The sequence below is a fragment of the Nannospalax galili genome, unplaced genomic scaffold (genome assembly GCF_000622305.1).
Source record: "Nannospalax galili isolate Female #2095 unplaced genomic scaffold, S.galili_v1.0 scaffold75, whole genome shotgun sequence".
In the NCBI taxonomy this organism is placed as follows: Eukaryota; Metazoa; Chordata; class Mammalia; order Rodentia; family Spalacidae; genus Nannospalax; species Nannospalax galili.
The window spans coordinates 5,447,262-5,455,564 of NW_008339433.1; the positions used below are offsets into that span (position 1 = coordinate 5,447,262).

At 41.2% G+C, this 8,303-nt stretch overlaps 1 pseudogene; it reads right to left on the reverse strand.

Moving 5' to 3' along the window:
* Window positions 1-1,305: 1,305 nt before the first annotated feature.
* LOC103734886 lies at window positions 1,306-2,027 on the reverse strand (annotated as a pseudogene).
* Between the last annotated feature and the right edge of the window lie 6,276 nt (window positions 2,028-8,303).

The window sequence follows — 8,303 nt, forward strand, 5'->3', positions numbered from 1 at the left end:
TCTATGGTGAAGAAAACATTAAAAGCAGACGCTACCATTTAGAATATTATTACAAAAATATTTAAATTGAACTATCTACTAGAACAAAGAAAAATCTTTCAATATCAGTCTCTGACAGAAGACAGGGTTGCCGCCCCTACCAACGAATTTGTTGTGTAAATAAAGCTGTCCTAGGAGAGCTTTGGCGAGCTGAGGAGGCCCTGGATTCCCTGCCTGAAAGAAGGACAGCTGGTTCAGCAGGAAGGGCAGTATTTTTGTGTGGGTTGAGAATGTGACCTACTCCATTAGATTCCAACAAACAGAATTAATATGTATTATATAAGGAGTGGCCTGGGGCTGGTGGCAGTGTGTGTGTGTGTGTGTGTGTGTGTGTGTGTGTGTGTGTGTGTTGATATAGATATCCTATTTAGGGCTTAGCATTTGATAAGACACACATAAAATGGGTAAAAGATAAGACCGGGTCAGGGCACATGGGGGTTAAGGGAAACCACTAACTAGGACAGCTGATGTGATCCACACTGGAATAGTTAAGGGTGTTAGCTCTTATATTCCTTATCTAAGTTCCTACTATTTGGTTTGTTGGTTTGGGGAACATTTTTAGTAGTATTGGGAATGAAACCAGAGCCCCATACATACACTCTATCCCTGAGCTATAGCTCTAACCTTGTGCTTTGCTACATTACATGACATCCTGTGACTCTCATCTTTGTCACAGTCATCAAACTTATCCTACATTTCTTCTTTGCTCCCATTCTCAGATGTTTGTAGGGTCTGTGTTCTTTACATTCTTCAAGTCTTAGGTATCACCAGGTTGGCCTCAAATTATGTAGCAGAAGATGACCTTGAACTTCTGAGCCTCTGAGCTCCTTGTCTCTACTTCCTGAGTGCTGGGATTACAGGGGGTGCATCAACATGCCCAGTTTATGCAGTGCTGGGTATTTAATCTAGGGCCTCATGCACGGAAGGCAAGTACTCTACCAACTGAGTTACATCTCCAGGCTGGTATCCAAGAACTTACTTATATTAGGCAGTCATCTACCCTTAACCTCCATCCCCAGGCCTTTTTAAAACCTTTTTATTTTATTTATTCTTTTAAACCAATTTATTTCTTTTCTTTTCTTTTTTTTTTTGAAGAAGTCATAAACAGCATTTATTACCTTGGTATATCATACTGGTCTTTCTGTTCCTTCACATATGTGTGGTTTTCCATCGCCCTCCCTCCCACAGTCTGGCTATACAATGCATTCTTGAACTGTTAGCCCACAGCAGCAGTTTTATATCCCTAACACCACTCAGTCACAGAGCCAAGATTCTGGTCCACAATCCCTTCTCTACAAGAAGTTCAATGGCCTCGAAAGAATTTGTAATACACCAGACCGACCAGGATGGCCAGCTCCAGTAAGATGAGGATGAAAAGCAGCAGCTTGTTGGTTATCACTTTTCTAGACATTGAGCGGAGAATCTTTCGACTTTTGCTCAAGTTTTCATTTGTGTTTACCAGTCTACTCTTGGTACTTTTCAACTGTTCTTGTTGCTCCCCCAGCTCTTCTATGATTTCTGAACCAATCTGGTCAGTTTCTGTGGCAATCCGATGAGAACGCTCAATGCTTTGGGTGGCCCGGTTCAGGCTTTCAGTGCCTTGTAGAAGCAATGTCCTTTGAGACTGTAGCCGATTCATATGCTCATTCTCTAAGGCATATGTGCCATACTTCAGGTCTCCTCGGCCTGCAGTTGTGGCTGTCAAAGGTGTACTTCTCACAGGTGGAGTTTGGCAAGGTCCTTCTGGTAGTTTTGAAGCTTAGTCATCATAGGGTTACGGAAAGATAAGGGTGCATACCGTAGTTCTTCATCTCTGCCAGCGTTTCGTTTGCTTCTTGTTTTTCATCAAAGTCTCTGACCAACTTCTTCTCTTCGGTCCCCGCTGTCCCCAGCAGCCGCTCGGGCACTCCTCGTAGGTCTTCTAGGAGGCCGCGGAAGATCTTGTGCAGCTTCTCGAAATGCGCCGAGGAGGCGGCGGAGGTGGCCATGGCGCAGACTGTGTGTGAGCGTCATCGGAGACCCCGGGAGTTGGGTCCACTCAAGCGCAGCTCAGCCGCCTAGCCCCGAAGCCATCACCGCCAATTTATTTCTTTTTTATTTTAGGTGTATTTTATTTAGGTTTTGCCTGCGCAGATATAAGTGCACCTGTGTTGTGCAATTATGTGGAGGCCAGAAGAGGGCGTCAGATCCCTTGAAACTGGAGTTACAGATGGTTGTCAGCCTCCATGTGGATGCTGGGAATTGAACCTGGATCCTCTGAAAAAGCAGTCAGTGCTCTTAACAGTTGAGCTATCTCTCCAGCCCCCCTTTATTTCATTTTTTGAGACAAGCCTCAATATATATAGCCATGGCTGGCTTGGGACTCACTATGTAGACCAGGCTGGCCTTGAACTCACATAGGTCCATCTGCCTCTACCTCCTGAGTGTTGGGATTAAAGATGTGAGCCACCATGCCTGGCATCTTTTTATTCTGAGGTTGAGTCTTAATGTATGCCGGGTGGCTGTAAACTGACTCTGTAGCACAGGCAGTTCTTGAATTTGGGATCCTTCCTCCTCAGGCTCCCCAGTAGCTTGGATTATTATAGGCCTGTACCACCTAAGCCCAGTTTCTACATTCTTCAACTCTCTTTTTTTTAATTTCTAAAAAAAGTATTTTTATTTTATGTGTATGACTGTCTTGCCAGCATCTGTGTTAAGTGCACCCACGCATGCAATGCCCTTGGAGGCCAGAAGAGGGCATTGGATCCCCTGGAACTGGAGTTACAGGTGATTGTTAGTCACCATGCTGGGAATCAAACCCAAGTCCTCTGGAAGAACAAGCAGTGCTCTTAACTATTGAGCCAGCTCTCGAGCCCCTTTTTTCAACTCTTAACTGGGTTTTCTTCTTTCTTTTTTGGTGTATGGTTAAAGAATGTGGTAGATTTACAATGAGACCTATTCAACTCTCAATATCTACTTTTTTTGCCAGGTTTCCAACTATCTTCTGGTTACATGAAAATTGGCCCCTAGTAAAATCTTCAGAAAGAGCTATTGAATACAAAACTTCCTGAGGTCTTGAATGTATAAAATGTAAAATTTTGATTCAGTTTTGTTTTTAATCAATTAATTATATTTGTCTAATTATTGTATGTGTGTTTATGCATACATGTGCCATGGTTCTTGATGTGTGGAGGTTAGAGGACAACTTGCAGGAGTCAGTTCTCTCCTTCCAACATATGGGTCCCAGGGATGTAACTCAGGCGATCAAGCTTGGTGGCAGGTTTCTTTACCCACTGAATCCTCACTTTTGTTTTTTGACTTGAGTTTTTCTTTAAAATATTTTCACATCACCATCTTACTTTCAATATTATGTCAAGTAGTTTGCTCCTACCTATGTTTCCTTTATTATAAGTCCTGTAGAATTTTTACTTCATTGGCCTGTAGATTAATTTTATTTCTCTTTTTGAGATGGAATCTCACTGGGTCACAGGCCGGCCTATCCTCTTCTGTCAGCCTCCTGAGTGCTGAGATTTCAGGCTTGTATCATCATCCCTGGCTAATTATATTTGTATCTTTTTAAAGATTTATTTACATTTTTATGTGTATGGGTGTTTTGTCTGCGTGTATTTAAGTGCATCCATATCACACAATGCCCATGGAGGCCACAAGAAAGTGTTGGATCCCATGGAACTGGAGTTACAGACAGTTGTTAGCTGCCACGTAGGTGCTGGAAACCAAATGTGGGTGTTCTGTAAGAACAGCCCATGCTCTTATTTGCCTAGCGATCTCTCCAGCCCCTGTATTTGTTTCTTTGCCATCAATGTCTCACTAGGTTTTGTCTCAGATTTCACTATCAGTGAGTTACCAAACCCAAGTTAATGAACCAAGAGGTTGGGGCAAGGAAAAAGATTTGTGTAGAAAAGAAGATGAGAAGGTCAACAACACAAAAACATGTTAGGGAACTCAAATTTGCCAAAGGGCTTTATAGGGAGGAGAAGGGGGCGATGGGCAGGAAAGAATTGATGACTGAACATCTCCAGAGTCTGTGCCAGTGTCCCAGAACAGGATGCTGTCTTAATTACTTTTATCTTGGTGTGCTCATTATTGAAAGGGAGGAGAGAGATACAGTAACTTGAGGTCAAATCAACCTTGTATTACAGTTCTGGGAACAACTTTAAATGTCTCGTGTATCTACATGCAGAGTTGAGCAGAAATAATCAGACCCAAAGGTCAAGACAGCAAAGGAGACATGCACTTGGAAAGCAGAGACGCCAAGGTTTTCTACTGAGTTAGTCACCCATTCAACATCTGCAGGACCATGTGAAAGCGCAGAACTTTGAGCAAAAGTGGACTCCGTGTCCCTGAAAAGTAACCTAGGCAACTGTTATCATCGTAACACACGGAGCAGAGGTGCTGTTGGCAGCAAGGCTAGTGGGAGATTAATGATATATTGCCCAGCTGTGTGACCTCCAAAAATCAGGAATTTTTAAAGTCAATGGAAAACAACAGAAACTAGCTGATTTACTGAGTTTTTTCCTCAGTTACAGATGTTCTCAAGTACACAGTGGGATCTTTTAATACATATACTTAGATGTTCTTTAGTTTCCAGAGACTTTTGCCTAAATTGTAATCATTTTAAACAAGAGTTCTGTTCTATGACTTGCCTTTTCTTTTTCTAAAGCAATTTCATATATATATGTAATTCTTAGCATTAGCAATTTCTTTGTTACCCTTGTATCTGATTTTGGTTTTCTTAGCTCTTTTCGATTCCCATTCTGTCTCTTGCTGTTTTATGTGGGGCTTTTTGTTTGTTTGTTTGTTTGTTTGTTTTTTTTGTAGTACTGGGGATTGAACAAGACTCTCATGAATGCTGGGGAAGAATCTTCAGCACTAACTTATGCCCGTAGTCCCCTTTTCACTTTATTTTAGGACAGGGTCTCACTAATTGCAGAGACTGGCCTTGAACTTGTGATCTTCCTGCCTTAGCTTCATGCTATTATTAATTAATTAATTAATTAATTAATTTGTTTGTTTGTTTATAGACTCATGTAGTGTATGCTGGCCTCCAACTTGATTTATAGCTCAGAATGACCTTGAACTCTTAATCCTCCTGCCTCATCTTTCTAAGCTATAGTTTTCAATTGTCTTAGTTCTCCCTTGAGCACCTTAGAATTTATTCTACTCTTCTGAGGTGATTTTCTTTCCCCTTCAGTTTCCTTCTTGAGTTCAGTCAGCATTCATTTCACATTTTCCTGTTTGCTTGGATTGTGAATTTTTTTGAAAAAAAGATTATTAAAATTTATTTTATGTGTATGTGTGTGTGCTTGAGTCCATATGTATATGTACCCCGTGCATGTAAGGATATCTGATTCCCTGGAACTGGAGTCGTTAGCTGCCCTGTAGGTGCTGGGAACCAAACCTGGGTCCTCCGCAAGTGTCACTGAGCCATCTCTCAGCCCCAATTTCTCTTCTTTTATTTTTTTCGTATTTGTGCTGCTTATTTAATGATATTTAATTTGTGCTTTCCTCTGCTTTGTGGTTCTCTTTTATGACAAGGTGATTATTTTTATCAACTGAAAAGTTTTTACTCTTAGCCAGGCGTGATGTCAAATGCTTGTAGTACCAGTGCTGAAGAGGTGGAGGCAGGAGGATCAGGAATCGAAGGTCCTCTTCACTATATATCAAGTCTGAAGCCACTAAGGAATACATGAGACACTGTCTGAACAAACAACCAACCAAATATAGGGCTGATGAGATGGCTCAGTGGGCAAAGGCGCTTGCTGCCAAGCCTGACTAACACAGTGACCCCTGGGTCCCAAATAGTGAAAGGAAAGAACTCACTTCCCCAAGTTGTCCTCTGACCTCTGCATTTGAGAAGTTGCATGGCAAGGCACACACAACAACAAACAAATGTAAGTAAATAAATGGATAGATAAATGTATTTTTATAGGCACAGCAGATGATGCACAGCCGCAATCCTGCCACATGGATGTAAAATAGAAGGACAGAAGGAGCAAATTCAGTATCAAGATGGTCTACATCCAGTTCCACATCAGCTAGGGATGCAGAGAAACTTTGTTCCAAAAAAGTTCAAAAACTAATAATACAATGAAAAAAATTAACTATTGCTTTTCGTTCCATTCACTGTACCTTCATAAAGATGCTGGCTTGTTTTTCCTAGTTATTATAAAGTATTCCAGATTTTCCTGGATCAGAAGGAACGGTGCTATATGACTACAGGAATTTGGGTGCTTTATTTGATAGATCGGCTCAAGAGCACCCTCTTCTGTTGATACAGTGAAGTACAATTTCTTTAATAAACTTCTTTGGGAGGAGGGGTCATTTGGTTGGTGTGTGACACTTCGGGCAGCCCCTATCTTCTTGCCTCTTGTCCTGTGCAGTTTTTAGGTTCCTTCCTTTCTGAGTGCTCTAATTCAGTACGCTTTGAACGCACTCTTAGTATTCATTTGTCTAGGGTGGGCTTCCTCCTTTCAAGCATGAACTGGTGGTGGGGTTTTGTTCCTGCTAGTTCTCTGGGCAACTCCCTTCCTCATGTTTTCTGCCTGACTAGCCACATAAATAGAGTCATATATTTGGTCTTTGGTAACTGACTCCTGGACATAATTTCTTCAAGGCTTATCTATGCAGTAGTATGTATCAGTATTTTATTCTTTTTATGACTAAACAATATTCCATTGTGTGAGTATCTCATATTTTCCTTACCCATACATCAATTAATGGACATCTTGGGCTGTTTCCGATTTTTGGTTATCTCTCTTTTTGGTGCAGGGACTTGAACCTCACACACATGAGTTTTACTACTGAGCTACATCCTAGTCCCATTTTCACTATTATGAAGAATACCACTCTGAAGATTTGTTTGAAGTTTTTCTTTAAACATATGCTTTCCTTTTTCTTGGTTATATACCTAGGGATGGAATTACTGGGACTCTATGTTCCTCATTTTGAGGAATTGCCAAATGTTATTTCAGATAAGTTGCCTCTACCTCCTCCAGCTAGGGATATGGCTCGGTTGGTAGAGTGCTTGCTTACCATGAATGGGGCCCTGAGTTCCATCCCCAACTTTATATAACTTAGTGTGGTGATGAACACCTGTAATCTCAGCCCTTGAGAGGTGTAGGCAGGGGATCAGAAGTTTAAGGTCATCTTTGACTGAATAGTGAGTTTGAGGCTAGACTGGGATACATGAGATCATAATCTAAAAACACAAAACAAAACAAAGTAGGTGTACCATTTTACATTCCTACCAGCAGTATATGAGGGTACCCATATCTTTACATCATCGACAACACTTGTTATTGTTTAGTGATGTTTCCACCAATGTATTTGAAAGTCTTGATTTAGGATTTTCTTTGCTCTGTTACTATAAAAACTTCATGAAACTGTTACCACATTGGAACATGACCTAAATCTGTGTTCTTGACCATATTTGGCTCCAGAATAAGCTATCTCTTATTCCTTTGAGGTGATATATATGATATATGATATATCATATAATATATATATATTATGTAGACCTGACTGTTTTGGAACTCCAGGCTGATCTCAGACTAACACTTTGCCTCTGAAGTGCTGGGATAATAGGTCTGCATCACTGCATCACTGCACTCAGCATGTGTGTGTGGTATATACATATGTGTGCACATATGTTTGCAGGTGTACTTGCCTGTGGGTGCTCTTTTGGGGGCCAGAGGTTGATGTCAAGTGTCTTCCTCAGTGTTTCTCCACATCATCATTATTATTATTTGGTCTTTTTGAGACAGGGTCTCCCTATAGCCCCAGCTGGCCTGGAACTTGCTATGTAGACCAGGCTGACCTCAATCTCAGAGGCCCACCTGCCTCTGCTTCTTGAGTGCTCAGATTAAAGCCGTGTGCCACTGCACCCAGCACATTATTTTTGTTTTTGAGTCATGTTCTCTCACTCAGTCTGGATCCACTATTTTAGCTAGACTTCCTGGCAAGAAAACCCCCTGGATCTGCCTGTCTCTGCCCTTTCTACCCCAGTGCCATGGGTATTGAGGAGCTGAACTAGGTCTGCAGACTCGTACAGCCATCTCACCAGCCCCCTTGTAACATCTTGGTCACTTTTCACTATTTCCTGGTTTTCAGCATTGTCAGTAAATTTTCAACTATAATTCAAGTCATTGCTTCATTTACAGTAAGGTAAATGGCCTTGTTTTTATGAGTACATTTTAAAAAATATTTTTTATTTATTATTTTTATTGTATGTGTATGCGTGTATTGCCTGCATGTAGGTAAGTGCA